Source organism: Rhinopithecus bieti, unplaced genomic scaffold, assembly GCF_001698545.2.
Source record: "Rhinopithecus bieti isolate Rb0 unplaced genomic scaffold, ASM169854v2 scaffold_28121, whole genome shotgun sequence".
NCBI classification, from domain to species: domain Eukaryota; kingdom Metazoa; phylum Chordata; class Mammalia; order Primates; family Cercopithecidae; genus Rhinopithecus; species Rhinopithecus bieti.
In genome coordinates, this window is record NW_016813094.1 from 597298 (window position 1) to 624842 (window position 27545).

At 40.3% G+C, this 27545-nt stretch overlaps 1 long non-coding RNA gene across 1 annotated transcript in view; it reads left to right on the plus strand.

The window, feature by feature from the left end:
- The window catches only part of LOC108512395 (uncharacterized), an 86360-nt gene that overhangs the window by 11263 nt on the left and 47552 nt on the right, over window positions 1–27545 (plus strand). The window contains exon 2 of the long non-coding RNA XR_001880589.1: window positions 7040–7107. This is a non-coding gene — a long non-coding RNA (uncharacterized LOC108512395). The remainder of the gene's footprint in view (window positions 1–7039; window positions 7108–27545) is intronic.

The window sequence follows — 27545 nt, forward strand, 5'->3', positions numbered from 1 at the left end:
TCCTCCCTAGAGTCTGCAGAAAGAAGTGCAGTTCCTTTGATTTTAGCCTGATGAAACTTGTGTTGTACTAATGATCTATAAAACTATAAAATCATAATAAACTTCTGTTTAAGTGGTTATATTTGTGGTAATTTGTTAGTGAAGCAATAGAAAACTAATACAGTGTCATCGTACATATTTCCTGAATCACAGCAATGAGATTCAATAAGAACTACCTTTTGAAGGGTGTGTGAGGTATGGTGTTAAGCTATATGTGTGTGTGTATATATAATTATCATGCAACAACCACCCCCTAAAAATCTATATTATTGTCTCCATTTCATAGATGCAAGAACATACATAAGTTCTTTTTTTAAAGAACTTAAAGTAACTTACATAAATCACCTAAGTAACTTACATAAATCACATATCTAGTAAGTGACGCAATAGTTATTTGAAACCAGGTCAATCTGGAGTCAAAACCTGTAGTGGGTCTACACTACCCTTTATATACAAAATGTTAGGATTATTTTTCTTTATCAGAAGGTATTTAAAAGCAATCACGTTCATGTAAAATAGACTGTGTTACGTCAGATCTTTAGTTACCTTAGATGTCATGTCATTTTCTCCAGAAGAGTGCCTGGTATATTATAGGCATTCAACATGTGGTGATAGAGTGAATGATCAGTGCTGTTTCATAGACATGTGTGATATAGGTATATGTTATTATGTTTATTGTATTCTGTGTACATATTATATTATACCATACCTGTATATGTATAGGTATCAGCTTTTTTTTTTTTTCTTTGTAAAAACAGCAGAGAGATGTTACTTTTGCCACTGAAAAATCAGGGATTCTAATAGGTTTCTTCTACATCTATAACATTTGAAGTTATAATTACATATTATTTTTAAGAAGTTATTTAGACCGGGGGTGGTGGCTCATGCCTGTGATCACAGCACTTTGGGAGGCCGAGACAGGCAGATCACTTGAGGTCAGGAGTTCGAGACCAGCTTGGCCAACACAGTGAAACCCTGTCTCTACTAAAATGGCAAAAAAAAAAAAAAAAAAAAAAAAAAAAAAAAAAAAAAAAATTGGCCAGGCGTGGTGATGTGCACGCCTGTATCCCAGCTATATCAGGTGACGGTACAGAAATGCCTGAACCGGGAGTCGGAGGTTGCCTGAGCTGATCGCAACAATGACCCTCCAGCACTGCGTGACAGAGCGAAGGCTCTGTCTCAAAAAAAAGAAAAAAGAAAAATGTGATTGGAGCATGTGTGGTTTATTTTCACAATTAGCATCAGTAATGAGAGTATATTTAATAAGGTAAAGAGACTAAAGTGGAGGGAATCTTTATGAATTTAGATATTAATGATATTTTTCGTTAGAATATTTTTTTTTTTTTTTTTTTTTCTTTTTTTTTTTTTTTTTGGGACGGAGTCTCCCTCTGCCGCCCAGGCTGGAGTGCAGTGGCCAGATCTCAGCTCACTGCAAGCTCCGCCTCCCGGGTTCACGCCATTCTCCTGCCTCAGCCTCCTGAGTAGCTGGGACTACAAGCGCCCGCCACCTCGCCCGGCTAGTTTTTTGTATTTTTTAGTAGAGACGGGGTTTCACCGTGTTAGCCAGGATGGTCTTGATCTCCTGACCTCGTGATCCGCCCGTCTCAGCCTCCCAAAATGCCAGGATTACAGGCTTGAGCCACCGCGCCCGGCCTAGAATATTTTTAAAAGATTACAAACAATGCAAAGGAAGTTAAATGACCTTTACTTTTTCAGGTGAAGGATTTCATTTTCTTTTAAAATTGCCGGTAAAATTAGAAAGGTAACAGCATCTAATTCAACGAAATTCATTTTATTTGAAAGTGTACACTAACAGCACAAACTTACCAATAGTGCAACCTGACTTACTGGTTAACCTTCATTGTATGTTAGTCCACCTTTAAATGATTACTACATGCCTTAAGGAAGAATCTTAATGCTACATAAACTTCACTTTTATAAGGACACCAATTACAACTAAATTGGTAAAGAGGATTGTTAATTAAGAAGCAATTCTTCATATAACCTTTCTTAAAATAACCTTTCATTGTACATTTCCTTCCAACTATTTTGTAACAATTTCTATGAAGACTCCTAAAGGAAAATAGGGATTCATTTTATTAATTAGAAAAGTAATTCCTATCATTTTACTAAAATGACAAATGTTAATATTTGACAACAAAATAATCATGGGAAATTGGGAATGCTATTTTGCATTTAGTAGAAATGTATTGAGTAGCTAGGAGCAGGATAATTAACCAGGCACTAAAGTAATTTTTGAAATACTTAGTTTTGTATCCTCTAACCTACGTCCCCTTATTTCTTCCCCCCTCCCTCCCATCCCTGTTTTGTTCTTTCTCTTCTGTTTGAATTTTTGTTTTAGAGTCTACATATAAGTGAGATCATGAAATATTTGTCATCTGTCTGCATAATATCCTTCAGCCTCATACATGTGGCAAATGGCAAGATCTGGTTCTTTTTTAGGGCTGAATAATATTCCATTTTATGTCTGTACCACAGTTTCTTTATCCATTCATTTGTTGACAGATACAGAGGTCATTTACATATCTTGGCTGTTGTAGCTAATGCTGCAATGACCATGAGTATGCAGATATGTTTATGTGCTAGTGACTTTATTGCCTTTGGGTATATACCCAGAAGATGGATTGCTGGGTCATATGGTAGTTCTATTTCTAATTTCTTTAGAAATCTCCATACTGTTTTCCTTAATGGCTGTAGCAACCTAAATTCTCATCAACGGTAGAGAGGAGTTCCCTTTTCTTCACATCCTTGCTGACATTTGATGTCTTTTGTCTTTTTGTTATCAGCCATCCTAATGGGAGGTGAGATGGTATCTCATAGTGGTTTTGATTTGTGTTTCCCTTTTATTAATGTGAAGCACATTTTCTCATACCTGTTGGCCATTTTTATGTATTCTTTGTAGAAATATCTAGTCAGGTCTTTTTCCCATTTTTTAACTGGGTTATTTGTTTTTTCACGATTGAGTTCTCTGTAGTCTAGAGATCTAATGTTGTAACACAAAGACCATGGGCAGTAAATTTGTACTGTATGTGAGATTCATGCTAAATTAGTAGATTATAGCTGCTATTGCTACCAACACACACATACACACAATATGTAACTGTGTGAGGTTGTAGATATGTTACTTTGTTTCACTATAGTAACCTTTTCAGTATCTCTGTATCCTGTAACATAATGTTGTAGACTTTAAATATAAACAATGAAACAAAAACTATGACCATTCCGAATTGAAAGCAGAAACTTTAACAAATATTTGTACATCCACATTCATAGCAGCATTCTTAATAATAGCCAAGAAAGAACTCATGTGTTTATCAATGTTTAAAAGGATAAACAAAATGTGGTGTGTGTGTGTGTATAAAAATTACATATACATACACACACACACACACAATGGAATGCTATTCAGCCTTAAAAAGGAAGGGAATTCGACCGGGCGCGGTGGCTCAAGCCTGTAATCCCAGCACTTTGGGAGCGGCCGAGATGGGCGGATCACGAGGTCAGGAGATCGAGACCATCCTGGCTAACACGGTGAAATCCCGTCTCTACTAAAAAATATAAAAAACTAGCCGGGTGACGTGGCGGGCGCCTGTAGTCCCAGCTACTCGGGAGGCTGAGGCAGGAGAATGGCGTGAACCCGGGAGGCGGAGCTTGCAGTGAGCCGAGATCGCGCCACTGCACTCCAGCCTGGGAGACAGAGGGAGACTCCGTCCCCCCGCAACCCCCCCCCAAAAAAAGGAAGAGGAATTCTGACACTAAAACGTGAATGAACTTTGAAGACATTATGCTAGCTGTCATAAATGAGTCATACATGGACAGATACTGTATGAGCCAACTTATATGAGGTAACTAAAGTAGTCAAATTCATAGAGATAGAAAAGAGAATGGTAGTTGTCAGTAGTTGGGAGGAGGGAGAATGAAAAGTTAGTGTTTAGTGGTTACAGAGTTTCAGTTTGGGAAGATGAAAACCTTCTGGAGATGAATGGTTGCGATGTTGCTGAACAATGTGATATGCTAATGCCACAAAACTCTACACTTTCAAATAGTTCAGATGGTATTTTGTATTATGTATACTTTACCAGAATAAAATACTTTTCAGTTATTAACAAAATCTTAGTTGTGAGATTAACATGCTGATTTATTGAAAGTCTGTAACACTGTTATTAATATACGTAAATTATATTTGTATATTTTAATAATATAGAATTACACATAATTTTAAAATTATATATTATATAATGTATTGGTGCCTAAATAATAAGCAATGTGAAATTCTTCATATTGAAGACCAAAGGTATGAAACGTGTGTTTTATATGACAACAGTCTGGATTGTGGCGTATATCAAATATCTTGATTAGCCAATTCAAATATTTTGTAATGACTAAATAGTTACAGCCATGGAAGTAGGGGTGGATTTTGTCAGAAGAGTAAAAAATAGGGAACATTTCAGATGGTAATATTCATGGTAATTTAGAGAATTCAAATCAGAAGTCAATCATGGAACCCAATCAAATCCATGGAGTACCAGTACCCAGAGGGCAATCATCAAAATTGAAATGAGACTTGGGGCACAGGGAGAGAGATTTGAACCACATGAGTTCAGGAAGCACTTCCTCATACCAGTGGCCAAGAAGGAGTGGTTTAGAAGGAGACAAGAAGAGCAGAATTGAAGTCCATGAAAAAGCAAATGTCTTGGCAACTAGTAGTTAATTACCTTTGCTTTCGCCTCTTCCCCTCCTGAGGGACAATTACTTCTGTGCATTTTCAGGGAATCCCCTTCCATGTGAGAGAGGAATTCTCATGGCTTTCACCTGCTTTGGGATGTTGCTTCCTAATTATCCTTTGCCATCTTTCTCCCTAGTCTGTCTTTACACCCTTCTCTTGATTATGATGAAGTCAAATTTATCCATAAAAATGCTTCCCTAAGCCTTCCTGCTAATTTTATTTTAAAGTTATCTAGTTGATTCCTTTTCAATCTTACAGATTTTTTAATTCCCTGAAAATAACCACATGCATTGAACTCAAAATGTCTTATAGTTTGTGTAACTCTTGGTTTGTATAAACCCTAAAATGAAGTAATGTGTACGTTAATTATATGCTTTGCCATTTACTTATGGTTTCTGTGAAAGCAAATGCCACTATTTTTAGTTCCTGGTCTTAAAATTACTCTTTCTCAAATGCTGTTAAACCTTAATGAATATCCAAATTCATATAAATTATTTAAGCTATAATTTCCTATACTAAACAGTCATTAGATTAACATACATCCTTAGAGCTCTTCCCAGCTGTACCAAATTAGCTTTTTTTTTTGAATACTTTTAGATTTGAAGCAATGCAGAAAGTGTCGCTCTTCTAAGTTGTATTCTAAGGTTACAAACAGCAATTTGACTTAAAAATGCCATTTAGAATGTTTCCTCCAGTTAGTATTCATGCAGTAAAACCTCATGTTTTTCCCTAAGAATTATTGAATTTTAAAACATATCCTGATCTTTTCATTTACATACAAGTGAGGAAACTAAGATATAGAAAGTTTGGATGAAGTGCTCAGCATTTCAAAAGAAGTCTGTATATTGAACTGTTCTTTCCCTCCTTTCTTTCTTTTCTTTTATTCTCTAAGAAAGCAAGTATGACAGAACCATCTTAGTTTGGATAATAATTCTCACTTAGAAAAAAATATAAACTAATTGAAATGATGAAAATCAAAACAGAAAACATTTGTTTAAATCTTTATTTTTTAAAACTAACACATATTTAAGAATGTGTAAATTCCAGTGTGTATCTACCAAGGTATTCCTGATTTTATTTTTCACTGCACTCTTTTCCTGAGTGTTTTCATCCCTAGAAGACATACCCACATGGAGGAAGCATCTTCATGTTATTCCAACAAATGCATTTCCTTTTTCTTAAATTTCCCCTTTCTAGCCTCTAGATATAGGCTGTCTTTCTGTTTCTATCTCACATCTTTTAGAGATTCTTTTCACATACTTCACTGTGCTGGTTATTAGTATTTCCTCTCTGACAATTCTTTATTTCTCTTCCTTTGAAAGGGAACCCTGCTGCTGTCATTACTTTTTCTTCAGATTTCCTTCAGATCTCTCCTTTTGCCAGCTACCCAATTCCCAGTTTACAGGGAACCCGCTGATGGCAATATTTCTTTCCTTTTTTTTTTTTGATTCAGAATACTCAGAATGCTGTTTGAAGAATAATGATGATAGGTATATTGTATTTACAAATTACTGTCCATCTGGTGATTTCAATGTAATTTATGTACATGAATTCATTAGTAGTCTCAATTTTCACACGATGTGTTGGAACAACTTGTGTTGTTTTTTCTCAGTGAGGAAACAAAGGACAAAAGGGAGACAAGATTAGGGACTAGCATTATCTATTAGCATGATGTGGGCACAGTGTCCAATAGAATAAGGTTTGTCTTAGTCCATTTTGTGTTGCTGTAAAGGAATACCTGAGGCTGCGTAATTAATAAAGAGAAGAGATTTACTTGGCTCATGGTTCTGCAGGCTGTACAAGAAGCATGGCACCCGCATCTGCTTTGGGGGAGGGCCTTAGGAAGCTTCCATTCATGGGGGAGTGGAAGTAGGCATTACATGGTGAGACAGAAGCAAGAGAAAGGAGAGAATGGTGTTAGACTCGTTTTAAGGGTCAGCTCTTGTTGGCACTTTGAGTGAGAACTCACTTAATCCTTTAAGAATGGCACCAAGTCACTCATGAGGGATCCGTCCACACACCTGCAGCTAGGTCTCACCTTCAACACCGTGCATCAAATTTCAACATGAGATTTGGAGGGGAGAAATGCACCAACTATAACAGGGACTTTTTTGGGACAATATAATAAACATATATTTCAAAAATTTGATAGATTTTGGTAATTTTAAGGAAATGATATTAAGTGAAGACAGATTACCAGGATTTTAATTTTATTCCAAGAAATTCTACTTTCAATTTTCCTTCCCCTACTAGCATTTCTAGGTGCAGACAAGGCATTTGAGGCATAGAAGATCATGCTCTTCTTCTTGCCATGTCTTAAGGTGGGTTTAATTTCATCTTTTTGGTTTATTATGTTGCCCTTCACATTTGTGTCTCAGTCTTTTATCCCAAGTTGTGGCCTGATTATAATTATGATGGATACCAAAGAAATTTTAGGAGCTATCTTACGTTTCCTAAAAGCAGAACTTGGCATGGTGATTTTTGTGCAAATGGTCTATTGGAAGAGTACATGCAGGAGAAGGGAAGAGAGGGAAGCAAGGCAGGACAGGGAAGAAGCTCCCGAACAAAGCAAGATTTCAGAGGAAATCTCCAAAACTCACTCCAGCTTCCCAGAGAGAGCCCACAACTCCTGAATTGCACCCACTTTGCAGTAGGGGTTTGACCTGTTGTACCTCCTTGTCGGCCATTTATCGTGGACTGCCTTGGGGGCAGAGTGTAATCGCTAACGTAAGGCAGTTCTCTGAAGTAGGAGCAGCTCTGGGCCCTCAGTAACCTTACAGCCGCTGGAGAACAGGTAATTTAGACTGGAAAAGAAGATAGGAATGTGTGTATGGTTGAACTTTGGCAGTGCAGCAAACCACCTAGAGGCTTAAAACTGCAGTGGCTGAGTTCATTTCAGATGTCTTCAGGTTGTTCATGTGATAGGGCAGCTGGACCACGCTGCAGGTCTCAGGAGGTTTCAGCTGATCTAAGCTGGGCTTGCCCCCACGTCTGGGGCCTTAGCTGGGATGGCTGGGGCAGTGGGCATGGCTGGGGCTCTCTTCGCATAGTTTCTTATCTTCTATCATAGGGATCTGAAACTGTGACCCATGGGCCAAATCCAGTTGTTTTGCTTGTTTTTGTAGATAAAGCTTTATTGGAGTACATTCATTTATATCTTGCCTGTATCTGCTTTATCAGTAAAATGAAAGAGGCTGAGACTGTACAGGCACCAAAGCTAATATATTTACCATCTGACTCTTTACAGAAAAGTTTGCTGACCCCTGATTCATAAAGGTAGCTCAAGCTTGCTTGTGTGGGGGGAGGGTTCTCAGTGCAAGAGTGCAAGCTTCAAGGCTTCTTGAGGTCCAGGCTTGGGGCGTGCACAAGGTTACTTCTGCCACATTCTGTTGGTCAAAGGAAGTCACGGGGCCAATTCAGTGCCCCAGGAATGGAGAAATTCTGTTGATGGGAAGAACTTAAAAAAAAAAAAAAGTGTGGCCATTGTTTGCTGTCTACCATGATGAGACCCCAACAACATCCCCTACAGAATTCAGCCTTGTCTCTGTCCACTGCAGATGAAGACAGGAGATATACGTCAAATATCATACAACTTGTTAGGGGAAGAACTCAAACTAGAATCTCTGTCTCCTGATCAATATTCTGCTACTATTTGAACTCTGTCATGGTGACTTTACTATATCATTACCTGCCAGAAGCATCTCTTTTTGGCTATTGAATTGTTACTGCTCAGAACTTTAACAGAATTCTACAACACACCAAAGAGAAATGGAATCAAACTCATGTGGAAACCTGCTTCCCCACATCCTGGGTTCAATGTACAGTTACTCTTTGTCTCCTGTTGTTTTCTAAGTCAGCTGCCTTCACTGATACTCTCTATGAAATGTATCTCTATAGTTTTCTTTTTTTTTTTTTTTGAGACGGAGTCTCGCTCTGTCGCCCAGGCTGGAGCGCAGTGGCCGGATCTCAGCTCACTGCAAGCTCCGCCTCCCGGGTTTATGCCATTCTCCTGCCTCAGCCTCCTGAGTAGCTGGGACTACAGGCGCCCGCCACTGCGCCCTGCTAGTTTTTTGTATTTTTTAGTGGAGACGGGGTTTCACCATGTTAGCCAGGATGGTCTCGATCTCCTGACCTCCTGATCCGCCCGTCTCGGCCTCCCAAAGTGCCAGGATTACAGGCTTGAGCCACCGCGCCCGGCCTCTCCATAGTTTTCAACTCGAATTTATTGGCAAATTCTATTTACCTTCTTTTTTTTTTTTTTTAACAAGTATCTGTTAAATAGTTAGAATAAACCTAACCCTACGCTAGGTCATGGGAAATAAAAAGACATCAAAATGCAGTCTGAGACCTCAAAGAGCTTTGTAATGAAAAGTAGTGGTTTCCAAACTGTGTATATTACAGACCCCTAAGGATGACAGAAATGAGAGTTGCACTTTCTGTAGACTGACTGAGGCTTCACAAATTACCTATATAATTACTTTTCAAAAAGGTATGTAGATACTTCTATGACTAATAGAATACAAGTGTATGAATGTATACTTGTTTGTCATGATGTTTGCCACTCAATATTGTTAACAGTGGAAAACTCTTAATATTTTTAAGCATGAGCCCTGAATGTCTCCACACACTGCAAGGCGTATCCCACTACTGGTGAACCCATTTCTGTAGCTAGTAATTCAGGTAACTAGTAGATAAAGGGATCATCGTCTGACTTCCCTATAAATGCGTGCTACTTGGAGAGAAAAGGACTGACTATTATTTGCTACAATGTTTGCTGCTTGCTCAAAAATAATGCTGGAGGCTAGGTACAGTGGCTCAGGCTTGTAATCCCAGGACTTTGGGAGGCCAAAGTGGACAAATCACTTGAGCCCAGAAGTTCAGAACTAGCCTGGGCAACATGGTAAAACTCCATCTCTACAAGAAACACGCACAAATTAGCCAGGCATGGTGGCCTGCACATACTCCCAGCTACTTAGGAGGCTAAGGTGGGAGGATTGCTTGAGCCTGAGAGATTGAGGCTGTAGTAAGCCATGATCATGCCACTGTACTCCAGCCTGGGCAACAGAACAAGGCTTTCTCAAAAAAATAAAAAATATTAAAAAATAATGCTGAAATGTTGTGCCATATGATCCAGCAATCCCACCACTGGGTCTTTATCCAAAGGAAAATAAATCAGCATATCAAAGAAATATCTACACTCATGTTTGTTGCAGCACTGTACATAGTAGCAAAGATATAGAATCGGCTGGGCACAGTGGCTCATGCCTGTAATCCCAGCACTTTAGGAGGCTGAGGCGGGTGAATCATGAAGTCAGGAGTTTGAGACAAGCCTGGCCAACATGGTGAAACCCCATCTCTACCAAAAATACAAAAATTAGCCAGGTGTGGTGGTGCACACCTGTAATCCCATCTACTCGGGAGGCTGAGGCAGGAGAATGGCTTGAACCTGGGAGGCGGAGGTTGCAGTGAGCCGAGATCGCGCCACTGTGCTCAAGCCTGGGTGACAGAACAAACAAACAAAACGAAAAAAAAGATATAGAATCAAAGAAAAAAAAAAGATATGGTTGATTCCATTAACAACAATGTATTTTATATTTGAAAGTAGCTAGAAGAGATGACTTGAATTGTTCCCAACATATAGGAATAAATACTTGAGGTGATGGATACCTCAAATACCATGACTAGTCCATTACATATTCTATCATGTAAGAAAATGTCACACAAACCATGTAAATGTCTCAAATATAATGTATCAATTAATAATCAAATTTAGAAAAAAATAATAAAGCTGAGCCCTAGGCCCTGGGTTTCTCATCTGTGAGCAAACTCAGTGGATGTGAAAGACCTATCTGGGCCCATAAGATTGCTCTGGTAGTACTGGGTGCAAGGGCTATGAGCCTCAGTATCCTGATGTGCTTGCTGCTTATTTCGTTATGCCAAAGTCCTTTGTCTTTAGGAGTCTCCTGCTTCTGCCAGCATTCATGAAACAGTAACAGGCTAACGTTAGTTTGCAAGTAGTTAAAATCTCAGACCCTTCAGTTCATGACAGACCTGGAAATCTTCAACATTTAATTTTTTTAGCATTAAAATGATCTCTAGTACTCCATGGGCTGGAAATCACTGGTCTGAGGTCTTAGATAAATAAAACACTATTAATTAAAAGATTTATATGAGCTAAAAAGAAAAAAGGAAGGGCATTGGAGAAGAGAGTGACCAAGAGCAAAGGTATGGTGTAGAGGAAGAGATCAAAAGTGTGGTGGAGTAAGAGAAATGTGCCTACTTCATTGGCCAAAGGAGAAGGGATTGAGTGAGAGAATTCTGAAAAGGCTGGCTGGGACCACACTTTGGAGCACACTGAGTGTCAGGCAACAGGGAACTCTTAAAGGCATTCTAGCAAGAAAATGACATAATTAGTTTTTCTCTGGGAAAACTAAATTTTAGTAGGGAGAGACTGGACATGAGAGAGCAGTAAGGAAGGTTTTAAAAATGCTTTAGGCACAAGTTCTAAACTATTAGTAAAAAAGGAATAAAAGGTGGACTGATGAAGATATTCCATGAAGAAAGATAAAATGGTTGGCCGGGTGCAGTGGCTCATGCCTGTAATACTAGTACTTTAGGAGGCCTAGGGAGGAGGGTCACTTGAAGTCAGAAGTTCAAGACTAGCCTGGCCAACACGGCAAAATCTCTTGTCTACTAAAAATAGAAAAATTAGCCAGGTGTAGTGGTGCATGCCTGCAATCCCAACTACTCAGGAGGCTGAAGCAGGAGAATTGTTTGAACCTGGGAAGTGGAGGTTGCAGTGAGCTGAGATTGCGCTATTGTACTCCAGCCTGGGTAACAGAGTAGACTCTATCTCAAAAAAAGAGAGATAAGATGGCATTCTAATGGATTGCCTTTTAAGGGATTGAGCAAGAAAGTCAGATAGGACTATGGTTTTAAAGTGGGAGACAGTGAAAGCACTGAAAAACAAAAAACAAACAAAAAACATATAAACCTAGAGAAAGAGAACTCCAGGGAATTTCAGGTGTGGGTGAAGATAATGGGTTCACTTTTATTCCATTTTGATGGAGGTTGGCAATACAACCAGCCTCCCTTCCTTCCTTTCTCGCTCCCTTACTCCATCCTTCTCTTTCTTATTTCTTTATTTCCACACATCTATTATTAAATATTTAGCTTTTTGCCAGTCATATGCTAAGACTTGGGAATAGAAACAAAATGTTACAATCTAAGAGTATAAAAAGGTGGATTTAAAACTTCAGTATAAGGTGACGAGTTAAATAATAGAGATAATACATGCTATGAGTATAGAAAAGGAACAGCAAGCTCTGTCCAAGGGAATTGAGGAAACCATCCAAGTGGAAGTGATATTTGAGTTGGAAATGAAATGCTGGGTAGGAGCTTATCAGTGTGAAAAGGGATAAGAAGAGGACACTCCAAAGCATGGGAATAGTGAACATGTGCATGGTACAACCAGGTAGAAAACATATCCAAGAAGTCGGTAATGAAGGATTAGAAAAATAACTTGGCATGTCATTCTATGATATTATACTAGCTCCAACTTGGGCACAATGGTAACAGCTTATCTTTATATGTGTTTACTACGTGCCACGCCTCTTATTTAAAAATGTTTTGCAGGCATTACTTTTTCTAATATTCAAAATGGTGACAGAAGTATACAGGTGAAGAAACGGAGACTAAGAACTTGACAGTTCCTGGAGTTTATGAACGGTGGGGGTGGATTTGAACCCCATCAGAGCTAGGATACCATTCTCTTTATCCTCCCTCTATGTGGAGCTGTGCTCGATGGCCCTGAACCATCCAAACCTGGTTCCAGAATCGCTCTTCATCATCATGTTGTACATTATCACATTCCTTTTTTATCCTGCTCATCCTGTTCCTACCTACATTATCACCTTCTTAAATTGAATAAAACTTCTATGCATCTTCTGAAACATGCAGAACTGAAGGGAACGTACATGGATTTTTCTGGAGAGATCATCAGATTCTCAAAGGGATATGTAACAACAACAACTACTACTATTACGAAGATTAAAAATCACTATACAAAATGGTCAACTTTAATCATTGGATGGGTATTTCTTTTTTTTTTTTTTTTTTTGACAGAAAATCAGGAAAACAAAATTAGAGGCAGTTTTCTCAAAACATGTTCAATTATTACTCAACATAAAACCCCAATGTATGTTTCAATTTGTGGTAAGTGATTCAGGGTAGCAGAACTTTTCAAGTTATCTCTACTTTAGTTTCTGTCTTTCATGAAATCTAGAGTGATGAGGCTTCACAGTCCCTTATGGCCAATGACATTTACTATCCTGAACAGGCAGCAGACAACCAGTAAGTGGTTCCCCCCAGCACCCCCACAGCCATTTCATTCTTTTTTTTTTTCCCAATATTTCCACATTATTTTGAAGCTGAATTAGAAATGCAATGCTGACTTTTTTCCTAAGTATTTTAGATATTCTCACCAAAAAGTGGAGAGAGCTTTAGATGCTAAAAACATTAGCTAGCAAGTTTTTTCTTGCACTCTTCACATTAAGCCTGTGATAAAAGGCCCACTTGAGGGCTGTGCTCAGTGCCTAAAGTGAATGCTTTAAATTTAATGATACAATCAAAATCATTTTTCCCTAGTAACTACTACTGCGTTCATTTGAATGGATTCCAGAACATTATGCTTTGTGTATAAATATAAGTGAGATGGTTTAGTTCATGTATAACAAGTATCCAGCTAATAATTTACTTTGGCCATTATTTATCTCTGTCAGGATGAATGTCTGCCTCTTTTCTGTCCCTGGTTCATAGCCATTATTATAATAATGTTGGTTCTGCATTTTAAGAATTCCATATGGAGTTGCTGAAAATTGCTTAGAAGTACTTCATACTAGAAGGTTAAATCTTAAAAAATTTTGGTTTTGCATCTAGCAAGCTAAATTGCTCCTAACAACATTATATTAATTAATGTCAGGTCAAACTATTTATTTTTCTTTGTATTCAATTCCAAATACTCCAGCAAATGGTTTCAGCTGTGCCAGCAACAAACTGATTTGAACAGTAGAGGCTGAATGGACTCAAATCATTCGCTATTGTGAAAATAGCTATTCATTACAAATTTGACAGTATTTTATCAGTTTTCAGAATCACTTTTAACTATAATTCAACTCTTTCTTAAAAACTGGCTTGAAATTGCTTAAATAGCATCTTTTCCTATTTTGTCTAAGTACATGCATAAATGTCATAAGATGGAATTGGTCAATATGTAGGGACAGATCTATCCCTGGATGATTTTCTGCCCTTTTTAAACAGTGATCCTACTTTTTAATTTTGTCAGCCTTAGAAAGGCGATGAAGCAAGCAGATCTAAGGGCAATGGGGAAGGGAGGATGCTAGGTGGATAAATCGTGGCAAGTTCATTTCTTACTTAGGGATCCTCTTTTCTGGCCCTGACATTTTGTTCTGTGCACTGCTCAAGTTGTCTTTCCATATGCCACATGGGTTGGAGGCATGTCTCAGGCCCACTCATGATGTGAGAACTATCCTTGTGAAACTGATTAACCAATGGGGTCTACTCGTGGTTTAGTTGTACTGACCAAAGCATTCTTACTTTGGGGAAGTTAGGGAAGTTGAAAGATCAAATGAGCTTTAGGCCATGAATTGAATTCTTCTAGGCGTAGTACATGTGTGGCTATTATAGCACTAGTTATCTAAAATTTGCTCAATAATGTTGACAAGAATGAATATATCAGTTTTGTTTTGTTTTATTTTCTCTTTTTTTATTTTGGAGACAGAGTCTCGCTGTATCCCCCAGGATGGAGTGCAGTGGTGCCATCTTGGCTCATTGTAACATCTACCTCCCAGGTTCAAGTGATTCTCATGCCTCAGCCTCCTGAGTAGCTGGGATTACAGGTGCCTGCCACCATGCCTGGCTAGTTTTTGTATTTTTAGTAGGGTCTGGGTTTCATCATGTTGGCTAGGCTGGTCTCGAACTCCTGACCCCAGGTCATCCACCCGCCTCGGCCTCCCAAAGTGGTGGGATTACAGGCGTGAGCCACCACGACCGGCTGAATACGTAATTTTGGGAAGTCACATTAAGAGGAGACTATTAGTTAACATGCAGATTATAAAAATGTAATAGTTTATAAAATGTTTTAAATTTAAGTAAAGATTAAATAAACGTGTAAAAACTATGGGAACTTTTCAGGAAGAGTCAAGGTTCTTTAACTTACCAATATATAAATTACCGGAATAATTTTTCTTTTAATCTTTTACATCCTAGCTAAAAGGATCCAAGGGTCACCCAATCTTCTTGTTACCAGGAAATAACTATCAATCAAGTATTGAGAAATAATCCAAGAGAGATAAAAGTAGAACAATGTACGCCTTTACACTGATATATGTATGTAAAAGTGAAAATAGACCATATTCTTTTTTTCTCTCTCTCTCTTTTTTTTTTTGAAGAGATGGGTTCTCACTCTGTTTCCCAGGCTGAAGTGCAATGGTGTTGTCATAGCTACCTGCAGCCTCAAACTCCTGGGCTCAAGTGATCCTCACTCCTCAGCCTTCTAAGCAGCTGGGATTAGAGATGTGAGTGAATCGTGCCTAGTATAGATTATACTTTTCTTTATACATACAGTACCTGGTCTTATTGTCACACTTTAGACTTTGTTTAGTTTCTGCATTTTGTTTTGGTATTTTTCTGCAGGCCAAGGGAAGACATGTTTTATCAGTACACTTCTCAAGAAGAAGCCAGAGAGAGAAAAAAAAAAAATCTAAAGAGATTTAAATAGAAAGGAAAATAAATATTGATTTTTTCAGTAGGGTTTTACTGACAGTATTTTGTGATGCTGGTCTTCTACCTGGCGGGAGGTTATAATGAAATCAGTTTTTGTAATGACCATGCCACCATACCCTAAAACTAAGGCGCCTAAAGCTGGATGGTAATGCTAAAGAGCCACAGTCTCTTGTTACTTTCTAAAGTTTATCTCACAATGATTGATACAGTTATAGGATCCTAATTGATAATACAATTTGTGCTGCCATTTCTGTTAGTAATGTTGGAGGACAGCACCAGGACACATTCAGTCTAAAGTAAATTTGGATTTCTCCATTGGGCATTAGATGGCAGTATTAATCAAGACATTCAGAGCTGACTTATGTGGGAGCTATTTCTCAAGGTACTTATAATTCTCCTAAGAGCATTTCATGAAACAGATATTTATCCTGCATTTTCTACTTCTGCAAAGAAAATGCATAAGATGGACTGCAGGTCTGGTTTTGCAATATTTTGCATCTTATATTTATTTTTGCTTTAGGGAAGTTCCCAGAAGACAAGTGACTTTATTTCCAGTTAGTTACCACTAATGTGTCCAAAATGTTTCGTGTACAATTTGTAGTTCTTCTTTTCTTGTGGATATACATTTATATATGTCGATGATTGCAATTTCAGAGTTAGAGAATGCTCAATATTAAGAATTATTTATAATGGTTACATAAACTTGGGTTTATCACGCCACCTGAAAGACAGCAGAGCACTAGAAGCCCTGCTCTGCAGCTTACTAGCCATGTCTATGGGCAATCTATTTAACCCCTCTGTGCCTAACATTCCTAACCTGTACAATGGAGATAATTCTTGTTTCCATCTCATAGTGTTGCTGTTGAGTACTGAGTGAATTGTTACATGTAAAGTGCTTAGAACAATAGCTGGTATTATATAAATATAATATAGTAGCTGGCATTATATAACACTTAGAGCCAAAGTGTTATATAAATATTTGCTGTTTTGAAGGGGAAAGTGGGAAGGGGGTGCCACTGTGTGTAATAATAACCCTTCTAGAGTGTTTCCGTTCTGCAGTACACAAGGTATCAGGAATGTAGTTCATACAAAGCAAGGTCTCGTGGCTGCTGTAACCAGGTGGGTTGATGTTCAATGGAGCTAAGCAGGTGGCATCATAGCTTACTTACCACACAATAGGGGATTCTTTTTGGTGATGACCAAACTCAGAGGTGATTCCTCCAACCAGAAGTGTTATGGAATCAGGTTCCCTCCATCCCTGCCGCAACGCAGAGCAAACGACACAGACCTGGCAGCGTTGAGGGGTGTCAGGCTTAGAGCCCTCCCAAAGGAACAGGAAGCTGCGGTATGCACACGTTGAGAGAGAAGCCACTTTCCAGGACATGAGTAATCCTTGGCAGGCATTCAGAAGAGCACTTTGGAGGAGAGTTTGAAGATCATTTACCATGGTATACAAAGACTCGGATATTGAAATGTGAACTTTTGAGATATTGCAGATAACATCTGAGACTTGTCAGTCCTGATGCTGGGAGGCATTTGACCCCTTCCCTCCCCCTGAAGGGCAGAATAAGAACATTGTGGGGGACTTAGAAGATGGTAAGCAAACCCCAGAGATCCAAAGAGAAGAACTATAGCTCAGATCCTTAGCATCATACATGGCTCACGGTTTTCACCAATCCTCTGTGAGGAGAAAGTATATTTTCTATAATGTGCATGATAACAATAATAGCTAACACTTTAAAAAACTAGGTGCATGCCAAACACTTTGCTTGCATTATTTCATTAAATTCACATTAACATTAAGGTATGTGTTTTTCCATTATGCTCCTCAGGAGAAAACTGAAGCTAAGAGGTGTTAAGTAACTGCAGGTTATATAACTGAATTAACTAATTCAGTGTCAGTACATACATTAACTGATTAGTAAAATAGAATATAAGTCTTTTAGCATATTAGCTCAGTACTTCTCCATGAAGCCTTTTATAGATTCAAAAACTCTAAGTCAAAGAACCCCTCTGGGTAATTTTATAGATACCTTTGGCTTGTTACAGATGCAATAGGCCTGAAAGGATTTTACCTGGAGATCTCAGTAAAGGCACTGGGTCCCAGAACACACAAAATAAGCAACTTTCTTTCTAGAATATTAGGTAGTGCTACATGTAAGTATCTCTGTATACAAAGAATCACACACATGTATTTATATATATGTGAATGATTGTATTCATTGCATATGGAACTTGCCTTCTTTATGCCTGATAATGTCATCCAATCAAAATTAAATGTAGGATAATTTTCACCATTCAAATGCTGGGAATTTAGGAGCTCTCGACTTGACTTAAAGACTTATGTATTTTAATTTTCCAAGATATAACATTCACTTTAATGTATCAATTTGACCTCGTCTGCCCTCATTACTCCCATCTGTCTATATTATCAAATGGAACAACTTCAGATTCCATCGTTCCTTAATGTCTATTAATGGAATTCAAGTTTTTCATTTAAATGTTCCCAAATTAACCTTTCTAATAAGGAGTTAAGCACCTCTTTTAAGCAAGGATTTTTTAACTTCAAGTGATCTGAATGAAAACATCATTTTAACTCTCCCTGACATCCCCTTTCCTTTTATATTCCATAAAATTTATCATTAGCTTTCAATGAAGCTTCCAGGGATGTTTTTTTCTTGTGCTTGCATCTGACACTAAATAAAAAAAAAAAAATGTGACTCATCTGCCACAGTGGTTGGATATAATGTCTGAAACCACTGTTTACAAGGTCCATTAGTGTTTACAGCCCTGCCAGTTTCCTTCATGGTCTGCAAAGCATTTTAGTTCACACTGAGTTATTCTTTCATAGCAACAAATTTTCTATATCTCTTGGCTATCTCTTCAGTGTTGAAAACTCCAAAGGGAGTTCTGCTGTCTTCTGTGTGAAGGCCAGGTAATATGTTAATGTTGCAGTGCAGCACAGCCCAGTGCATGCACTATGATTTGTTTGTGATGCAAGGCGAACTGTGCATCCGGAACTCCAAAGTCAAAATGGTATCAGAGATGATGCTGTCCAGTTTCTACTAAACTGTTCAAAAGCTTGGTGTATTTTTCCTATCAGACAATTATGTTTTTCTTTAACAATCTCTGGTGCCATCACCACTTCAGGTCCTCCATACCTATAAATACGTTATTCAGGAACATATACACACATGGTAAAATGTGATTTGGATGGAGGCAGATCTTGGGCTAAAACTTTGTCTACAATATTCATCTATAAAATGAGTAATATAATACTTAATACCCAAGGAGTCAAGCAAGGCCAGGACTGGAGCGAGGGAAGAGAGGAGCCCGTAGAGAAGGCCCTTGCAGGATCTTGAGCAAATTCCTCCTTACGTTGTTTGCCCAAGGCACCTCTCGCTTTGCCCTGGTGCATGATCCTAGTTTCAAGAAACATGAAGGGTCTGAGATTTTATCTTCCTTGCAAGCTAACAAGTTAGCCTACTTTAGTTTCATGGATGCTGGCAAAAGACAAAAGGTCCCCGGGCCAGAGACTGAGGACTCACGGCATATGGAGCAGCCCGAGCTTCCCACTCATGCTAGTTCGCTTGCCACGCAAGTCTGCTGTGTAATGGTGAGCAGCCTAGGTGGATGCTGTGTTCTAAGTGGGTTTGTCACATAGCTCAGGAATTCCAGGCTTAAAGAATCCACATCTTTCATTATGGTGTGCAAGCAAACCTGCCTGACCTTTGTGCCAGACTAAGATATTATTTTCATTATATTGGGCAGTAGAACAGAAGAAGGAAAAAAAAAAACAGCAGCAACAAAAACCAACCAAACAAAACCCCTGCCCTCTGCTCTGGAAAGAGACACCATTTTTATCTTTCAAGGCTGTTTGCTGTACAAAGATACTCTGGAAATAAAGCTGTGAGTGACTTTGCTCATAACATGTGCACAGTTATCAGAGACTCATGGAGAATTGTCTACTAACACAAGGTTTTATATGACTAAATGAAACAGTGTTGATAAAGCACTCAGTACCCATACTCAGTATGGGTGAATAGATTGCCCACAGACATGGCTAGCCTGGGGAACATAATAGGAGCTCAATAAATGTTAGCTCACTTTTTTTTCCTTCGTCTCCACTCTGAAGCATGGTGCCACTTAGATCATTTCCCCACAACCAGAGGGTTAATTGAAGGTAGGAATCATATTTTGTTTTTTCTACTATGGAAAAACATTTTCAGTTGGTTTCTGATTACTTTATGTCTGCATATGAATCCAATCGAGTCAACCACTACTGAGTTCATGTGAATTGCTGGTATTCTCTCTACTTCAGGACCAATCAATTGAATCATTGATGATGAACCAATCCTCACTAAAGCAGACCATGTTTGAATAGTCTTGACCTACCAGGCTTACTGATGTAGATCTAGCAACCAGTATCAGAGACTGGTGGATTATTGGGCAATTTATTTGCTCTCTGATCCATTTCCCTCCCTTTGCCCTGTATAGTATAATATTGACTCCTGACACCTGCATTTCTCTAGCTTCTTATCCAATCAACTTCCAGCTGGGTTTGGCCAGTGGGAAAAAGAGGCAGGATGTAGAAGGACAGCAAGAGGGTAGAAGCCAGGGAATTTCTCTCACCCCTAACCTTCCTGTTTTGGATGGGTTTCTAACTATAGTTGTATCAACTATGCTTCTAGCTTTGCTAGGCAGCACCACTCTCTATAATCCCACATCCTCATGGGCAGTCCTAACTCTTGTGTTCTATTAGCCCTATCTTCTCCCTCTGGTTCTTCAAACCCATAGGTAGTAGTATCTCCCTGCTATTGCCTGGGTTGCCTCTCCAATTCCACACTTGCCTCCTTTTTTTTTTTTTTTTTTTTTTTTTTTTTTTGCCCAGTGTAATTATCACATAGAGGTTCTATTTCTTGACTGGTTTCTGTTCTGATAAACTTAGATATCTATACATTTTCTTATAATACTTTCTTCTAGACTTTTCCAAGGTAGTCCAGCCTGTTGACCACAATTCCATCTTGAATCCTTTATTGCCTTGGGAGTTATTTGGTTGTAGAAAAGAGAAAGAATTTAAGCTAGCTTCATTGAAGGGGGATATATTGTAAGGATGTTGGATGTTTTTCCAGAAACACAAAGTGGGACATGCAATTGATCTGCCTTGTCTGCTTTAATTGCTGATTTTCTTGAATGGGGATAGATTTAATCTGGTCCTTTGGGGTTGATTTTGGGCAGGAGGGCCAAAGCAAGGAAATCTTTCAACCTAGAATTTCATTACTGTTCAGCTGAACTATACTAAGGAGCCAGTCCAGTATGGGAACTGGGTAGGTGTTGACAGGACCATCAGGAGGCAGCCAGGGAAGGCCCAACATGCTAAGTAGGCCTGATTATAGGAGTAGTTGGCTGTATGTCCCAGCTAGGGAGACCCTTATCTTAGTAATATGCACCCCCGGGGGGCAACCATGGCCTTTAAAAACATTCATCAAACTAATATCCATAGGAATATTAGTGTGATACTAGTGGTTACAGATACCTAGGAGTAGATGGTGACTGATAAGAGAGTTTGAAATAGAGGCCTGGATCTGTATTGACCTCGAGGCATATTTTGTATTTTTTTAAGGTACATCTTACTTTCTGCCATATTTTTAATTTTATTTTTTTGTAATTTGCCTCTTCCTTGGGAAAATGGGGTGCAAACATGCAGCAAAACATCATGATTAGCATAGGTAAAAGCATTTGATCAAAAGAATTTGATCAGACCGAGCGTGTTGGCTCATGTCTGTAGTCCTAGCACTTTGGGAGGCTGAAGCGGGTGGATCACCTGAGGCCAGGAGTTTGAGGTCAGCCTGGCCAACATAGTGACACTCTGTCTCTACTAAATATACAAAAATTAGCCAGGCATGGGGGTACATACCTGTGATCCCGGCTACTTGGGAGGCTGAGGCAGGAGAATCGCTTGAACCCTGGAGACGGAGGTGGCCGTGAACCGGATCACACCACTGCACTCCAGCCTGGGCAACAGAGCGAGACTCTGTCAAAGGAAAAAAAAAAGGCATTTAATCAAAAGCATTTGATCAAATTATTTAGAGCGATAATTTTATATTGTATTTGTTTTGTGGGACTTTAATAAAATTATGGTCTTTGCTATGTTTATTGGTGAACTTTTACACTTTAGTGGCATCTTAACTGTGTTATGTTTTAGCATTTGCAAGCATCTCAACCTCCTAGGTAGCCTCAACTATACTTTCATACATTCATATTATTTTCATAAAGGGATACCGTTATTTTTAAGTCTTTTTTTATTACTGTGCTAAAGACTCAAATCAAGTTTGTGTTTTTACAATCACGGGTGTAAATGAGACTTCATAGGCTAATTGCTTTCCACGGGATTTAACTAGGTACCCTATACTTGAGCAAGGTTGAATTTTTACATCTTTAAAAATCAGGGTGCTGTTGACTGAATTGTGCCCACCCCTCCATACTTGTGTGTTGAAGCTCTGGCCCCACAGTGTGACTATATTTGGAGGTAGAACCTTCACAAAAATAATGAAGGTTGAATGAGGTCATAAGGGTGGAGCTGTGATTGGACTGGATTAGTATTCTTATAAGAAGAGACCTAGAGGCCAGGCACAGTGGCTCACACCTGTAATCCCAGCACTTTGGGAGGCTGAGGTGGGTGGATCACCTGAGGTCAAAAGTGTGAGACCAGCCTGGTCAACATGGTGAAACCCTGTCTCCACTAAAAATGCAAAAAATTAGCTTGGTCTGGTGGCGGGCACCTGTAATCCTGGCTACTTGGGGCAAAGGCAAGAGAATCACTTGAACCTGGAAGGCGGAGTTTGCAGTGAGCCAAGATTGCGCCACTGCACTCCAGCCTGGGTAACAAGAGCAAAACTCCGCCAAAAAAAAAAAAAAAAAAGATCTAGACTCTCTCTGTCCCTCTCATCTGTGAGGTCACAGTGAGGAGGTCGCCCTCCACAAACCAGGAAGGTGTCCCTCCCCAGAACCAGCCATTGCTGGTACCTTTATCTTGGATTCAGCCTGCAGACCTGTGAGACAATAACTTCTGTTGTTTAAACCACCCAGTCTATGGTATTTAGTTATGGCAGCCCGAGCTGACTAGTGCACAAGGTTTCACTCTAGTAGATCATGCTGGTGTTGCTACATCTGTTCTTAATTTAATGGCAAGTGAGGTGTCTGAATGACTTGAAGTGGCCTTGAAACATGAGGTAGGAATAAGTTTGAGGAAACAAATATTTGTTTGTGAATCAATAACTTTTTTTTCATTGTCAGAGAGAGACGACCTAAGCCCCAAATGGTTGCCCTTTCCAAAATTACAATATGAGGTTTTGGCAAAATTTTAGTTTATTAAAGCACACAATGCGGTACTGAAATGCAGTAATTTTGCATTAATTCTGGATTAAAAGAATCACATATTTTTAAACAGATTGAATGCTAAATGGAGAGTAACTTGTGAACATATCTGTTACTTAGGATTTTCTCTTTTAATAGAATTCATTTTAGCCCCACCACAGCCAAGTAGTATTAGTAATGGCTGGGATCCAGGCCTGGAAATAGTATCATTCAATCAAAATGGATGCTATAAGTCTAGTCTTTAAAATGGAAACCCACATGTATACATTTAGTTTGCATACCTTACTAATAATGATGAGCAGGGAGGTGATCCATTTTTAGGTGAACAAATAGCACTAACATTAACCAGCAATAAGCTTTACTAACTTTATTTTGAATGGATAAAGATTGATCCCAGTTTATGAATGGTTACCCTGTTGTATCAAAGATGGGCATTATTTCTTTTAACAATAAGTAAAATATAATGTTCACCATTTTGGATGCCTCGTAGCCTTTATTATATACTTTTTAGCCTCCTCCCTACCTTATAATTGGTGTAGTTTCCCCACATATCTAACCTAGCACATACTTGAAGAGTTGGCACTATTTCCTACAGAGAACCACGCTTGAGAATTTTTAAACAAACAGTGATTGAAATGTACATATGTAAGCAGCTACTCTATGCCTATCACTCTGCTTCAGGCTCAACCTACCACAAAAATAAAACTTATATTTTCTGTCTTCAAGGCACTGAAGGGCTCCTAGGGAAAGCAAACCTACACACAAACAGCTTTGGGTAGAGGTAGAGCTGCTGGAAGTCGACTAAAAATGGAACCAGTCTGCTTCAGCTTCTACCTGGAAAACTGCTATGGCTCACGTAAGCCATATTAAAGACAGATCCTCCATACTTGTTTGCTTGATGCTTATAAATAATGCACATCTACTAAAAGAGGGCAATCTTGCTTTGACCTCCAGTGATTTTAGCAAATCCTTTAAACAAGTCTGGTTTTATATGAATAAGAAAAAAATATCTTTCCCTCTCTCTACTCTGGACACCTTCCTATTCTCTTTCCATACATTCTCCTGTCTCTTACTAATTCACAAAACTTCTCAGTACTCTCATACTGCCATTGTCTGGTAGGATAACAGGGTCCCCCACCATATGACCCTCTAGTCTAGAATGGAATCTTTTTTCTGTAAGGGGCCATCTAGTAAATATTTTAGGCTTTGTGGGCATAGCCTTATCTGTTTGCAGCTTATTTATAGTTCTTTTAAAATATGCATATTATTTTAGCTCTGTGGGTGGTATAGCAGCACCATATAGACCAAACAACCCTCATTGGTTGTCAGGCTTTAGTGTGCATCAGAATCATCTGGAGGGCTTGTTGAAACACAGATTACTGGGCCTCGCCTCCAGAGTTCCTGATTCACACTGTCTGGGGTGCGAACTGAGGATCTGCGTTTCTCACCATCTTCTAGGTTATGATGATACTGCTGGTCTTGGAACTGTGTTTTGAGAAGGCTTTTAGCGGCACTTCTTAATCACAACGGTATCTTAGAATCACCAAAGGAATTAAAAAATAAAAAGCAAAACAAAACTCCCCAAATTATGTCCAGGCTTCATCCCAGAGCATAAGAATGGTTTTTATATTTTTAAATGATTAATATATATCCAGGTCCATTCCCTGGTGCTTTGTGTACACACACACACACACACACACACACACACACACACACACACACACACACACAGATACCTACATGGCTCCCTTGTGAATATTATATGCAGTCAGGACGGAATACCATTGCTCTCTACCTTGCTCTAGAACCCCTCCTTCCTACAAAAGATACCTACTAAGTACCTTTTCCCAAGGTACCCTGTGCTGTGTGCTGGGCAATATCTGATAAGCAGAGATACGTTTTTAAGTTATGGGTACCCATTTTAACTTCTGTTACCCCAGGGTCTAGTCTGATTCCTTTCAACACACATGTGCCCCCTGCCAGCAAGATCTCAAAGTCAAAGGGTCCTCAGGAGAAATAGTGGGATTAATAGAGTGTATCTGGAGACTCTATGGTTATTAGCACATTGACACCTAAAGAGAAGATAATTTTTAGTATAAAATAACTACCTTGGGTGAGAAGTTTGTGGACTCCTTTTACTTGTTTTTAATGAACATATCCACTGAGGGGCAGGGTAAGGGGCGAGATTTGGTGTGAGAAGAGGGAGAGACAAGTGCAGGCTTAGGCTAAGTGGTGGTGGAGCGGATGTATCCCCAGGCAGGCCCTGGGGAAAATGAGACAGGAGAGTCTCCATTTGATGGAGAAAGACACAGCACATAAAATGCCATCTGTGGGGAGCGGCTGGGTCCCACAGAGGGTGAGCACATGGATGTACGCATGCCTGCTTGGCGGTGTGTGTGCGCGATCACAGAAGGGCAATGATGTAATCACTTGATCATTTAGCCCAGGGTTGATGTTTCTCTTGGACTACTGTTTCCAGGTGTGCATGTGTGGGAGCGAATGGAGTATGACTCTTTCTAGAAGCCCGATCCTTTGCTTTTTCTTTTCCAACCCAGCTTGGAAGGGGCTATCAGGAATGTACAAAGTCAAAAGGGCAGCAGGGCGGCGGCTCCTTCTCCCACTGTTTCAGTGAGTATCTGGGAGGAGAGCTGCAGAAAGATCGAGAAGAATGGGAAGGTTGGAAGGATCGAAGGGGAGAAAGAAGAGGAGAGGGAATGGGATAAGAAATAAAGGGGCAAGGAAGCCGAGAGGTGCCTGCACCCCTGAGCCCCGCCCTCCTTCCTGGGCTAGCGCGTCCCTTTCTCCTGGGCTCGCGGCTCCCGGCGTACAAGATTGCGCTGAGCTGGGTGGGATCTGGCCAGCGGGGACCACCAGTGCCAGGCTCGCCGTTTCCCCGCCTGAGGCTGGGTGTACCGAGCCCCAGACTCAGTTGTGAACGCAGACAGTCCGTTCCTGGGCGGAGGGCCGTCCCCGCGTCCCACTCGGGGCTGGGCACTGCGCGCTCGCGGAGGACGCGCCTGGCGGCGGCCACGGAGGCGCGCCCAGGCCCGCCGGCACCGGGGCAAGCGGCCGAGGAGTGGCGCCGTCCACCGGACGTGGAAAACAACAGAAGATCCACCCTTTCGCTTCTTCTCCCTTCTTGCTGGTCCTTTACCCTTCCTTCCGGGTTGTGTGGGAGGAGCTGGGCTGCCTTGTGAAGGCGTCCAGGGCTGGCGAGGGACTGCGCACACTGGGGTTCCCGGGAGGGGTGTGAGTGGGTGGGGTGACTGGGCGGCTCTGTTGGACTCTAGCTTAGGTTTGGCCCTGGCCGCCAGCTCAGTGCTGTGCTTCAGGGAGTGAAGCCAGAGCCTTAAATTTCGGCAAAACTTGACTGAAGCACTTCGGAAAGACGCTGGGGATGGGGTGGGGTGGAGCTGATCAGTGGCTTCGGAACGGAAGGCAATGCCGCTTGCCATTACACCTCCCGTTCTTGGGCTCACGCTGTATAACTCTCATCAGATCGTTGTCATCAGAAGATGGAAAGTAAACGGGACATTTGGGGTTTAAGATCGCCAGTCTGTAGTCTGTAAAAGCCCACCTGACCTTACCTTGTCCATGGTCACCCTCAAATCCTAAAGCAGCGTAATAATTTGAGAGGCTGCTGAAAGGGCTATGTGGAAAGCCTTCCTACAGTGAGGCTTAATCCTTTCTTCCTCTGGACTGTTAAAGTACATCATTATTCTTTCCCGGTGATACCATGCCAAATTAGAAGCTCACTTCCATTTTGTCTTTATATACAGAGTGCCTGGGCACAGGAAAGACTCACAAAATATCGTGGAATGACTGTCCTCTTGCAGTGGTAATCAAACTTGAGCATTCGCGTCAGAATCTCCTGGAGGCATTGCTAAAGCAGTCTTGGGCCTCACCCTTGGAGTCCTGATTCAGTAGGCTTGGGGTGGACCCTGAGAATCTGCATTTCTAACAAGTTCCCAGGTGATCCCGATGCTGCTGATTTGGAGACCACATTTTGAGAGCCACTGCCCTAGGGATTGATTTACCATTTCTGCTGCACGTTAACATTAGAATCACCTTCGGAGCATTCAGACCAAACCAAACGAACAACAAACAAAGTGTGCCCAAGCTCCAGTGCCCGATATTCTGAATTAATAGGTTTTGCTGGTTAGAAATTGGCTCTGGTGGCCGGGCGCGGTGGCTCACGCCTGTAATCCCAGCACTTTGGGAGGTCGAGGTGGGCGGATTAACACGGTAACACGGTGAAACCCCGTCTCTTCCTCTACTACTGCTGCTACTACTACTACTACTACTACTACTACTACTACTACTACTGCCACCACTACTACTAATTAGGTGGGCGCCTGTAGTCCCAGCTACTCAGGAGGCTGAGGCAGGAGCATGGTGTGAACCCGGAAGGCAGAGCTTGCAGTGAGCCGAGATCGCGCTACTGCACTCCAGCCTGGGCAACAGAGTGAGACTCTGCCTCAAAAAAGAAAAAAAAAAAAAAAAAAGAAAGAAATTGGCTTTGATGTCATCCTCAGGTGATTGAATCTGCTTCCAGGGCCGAGCACCCATGCCACGGCGC